Here is a 2,500-nt window from a genome sequence, read left to right on the forward strand (position 1 = left end):
CCCTGTTAATAATTGTTCCTTCAACTAACCTTTCATAATACCTGTATCCTTACTATTGAAAATTACTTGACTCGTTCCAATTAAGCGGTGATCGTCATTTAAACTATGTGAGACTAGTGCATTATTCTCAGCATGCAAATTATTAGCTCTTTGTGTTAATTGATTCTGATTGGTAGTTCCCTCCCACCTTCTCCGTAATATTTCTCTATCGCAATCCAGACAAGGTATTTCATAAAACACCAATTTCTTTGTTAAAGCTTTGGTTGGAGTTATTATTTTGCATGAGACAGCCTTTGAGTGTATTCTTATAGTTGAATACAGGTTGACCTTTTCTTCACCTTTTTCATTTACTGTTTTTCTAATATTATGTAAGTTGGGATTAAATGGTAAGGTTAGATACTTTTTAGATTCTTTTTTGTATTCATGTTGACTTTTTATATAGAAAATCCTTTTGGCTTTAGTGAAGGCATTATTTATGAAATTTTCTGGATAGCATAATTTTCCAAAAACTTAGTTTTTATGATTAAATTCGCTGTCAATATATTCAGGATCACATATTTTCAAGGCTCTTAGGATGAAATTTATCATTATATTTTGCTTTACTTCATTATTATGAAAAGAATAGAAGTGGACATAAGCTTCAGCATTAGTCACTTTTCTGTAAACACTAAATTTAAAACTTAATGAAATAGGGTCATGGTATACCAAAACATCCAGAAAGGGCAGCTTATTTTCTACTTCATATTCTACTGTAAATTGAATGGAAGGTAGTATGCTATTGACAAATCTCAAAAACTGTTCGAAGTCTATTTGATTACCTTGGAAAATTACGAAGACATCGTCGACATATCTGACCCAAATGAGTGGTTTTAGATTTGGATTACATTTGTAGAGGATTTCAGTTACTACAAATTCCATGCATAAATTTTGCAAGTAGGGGGATGGGGGGATAAGGGTGAACCCATGGCTACGCCAAATTTTTGTTTATAGCCTTCATTGTTGAATGAAAATATTGTGGATGAGACAAATAGACGAATCAAGTTTAAAAACTGTTCTGTAGGAATAGGGAAGTTAACATTTCCAATTTCTGACTGTTCTTTTAATTTTGTAAGGACAAACTCAAGAGGCACATTAGTGAAAAGGGCCGTAACATCTAGGCTAATAATTTTTCCCCTTACATTACCCAGTGTCCTAAGCCTGTCTATAAAGTTACTTGAATGAAGTAAGTGAGCATTAGAAAAGGTGCCTAATAATGGGCTGAGCTGTTCGGCTAACCACACAGCCATAACAGATTGTGGCGAATTACAAGTAGTATAATGGGACGTAGAGGGCATCCTGTTTTATGAAGTTTTGGTATGCCGTAGAAGTAAGGGAGACTCGGCATTTTCTTTGATATTTTACTCAAAAGTAACTGTTTTTGTTCAGTCACCGTGAGGGTATTGGCTATTTTCCGCACGTCTCTATTGAATTTCATTTGTAGAGAGGTTACCGACGGCAACTCTGATAATTTAGTATAAGTATCATCACTTAGTAAGTCATTTACTTTCGAATTGTATGTATTAGTATCCATAATCACCAGTGACCCACCTTTAACAAAGAAATTGGTGTTTATGAAATACCTTGTCTGGATAGCGATAAGAAATATTACGGAGAAAGTGGGAGGGGACTACCAATCAGAATCAATGAACACAAAAGAGCTTATAATTTGCATGCTGAGAATAATGCACTAGTCTCACATAGTTTAAATGACGATCACCGCATTAATTGGAACGAGTCAAAAGTAATTTTCAATAGTAAGGATACAGGTATTAGAAGGTTAGTTGAAGGAACAATTATTAACAGGGGTCTCTCTATGGAAGGCAATAAAGCCTTTACGCAAGAAGATTTTATTTTGAATGAAATAATTTGCTGTCAGTTTATCAGAGATTATAACAGATATAGGTTGCATGGTAATAACACCAATAATCTAGCCACCTCTGATACTGCCGCTGCCTCATCTTCTTTCGTTCAGGTAACAGAGACCCATCCCGTGTCCCTAGTTGCAGGCGCCCAAGCTGCTATGGATAACATATCAAAACGATTCAAGAGACGAACCGCCACTTCGAAGATCTAGGCGATTAGCTGGTTTGCCGTTGGAGAACGAGGGGATAAACGTGAAGAGCCAACTACATCATCAAACGGCTATTGTAAACTAGTCGAAAAACAGAGTTCTTGTATGGTCACTGTTAGTAATTGTATTCAGATTGACAAGGAGGACCGTGCAGGTCTTCGAAAACTCTCTGCTTTGTATTTTAAATAACAGATCAGACATATTACTGTGGATTTACTTTTCCATTTTATTTTATTAACTCATGTGATTATGAGGTTTCTTTGAATAATAATAATAATAATAATAATAATAATAATAATAATAATAATAATAATAATAATAATAATAATAATAATTAATAACGTATTTTTCGTAACCTCTTATGAAAAGCAGTCCTTTCGTGTGACATTC

Source organism: Macrobrachium nipponense, chromosome 6 (assembly GCF_015104395.2).
Source record: "Macrobrachium nipponense isolate FS-2020 chromosome 6, ASM1510439v2, whole genome shotgun sequence".
Taxonomy (NCBI): domain Eukaryota; kingdom Metazoa; phylum Arthropoda; class Malacostraca; order Decapoda; family Palaemonidae; genus Macrobrachium; species Macrobrachium nipponense.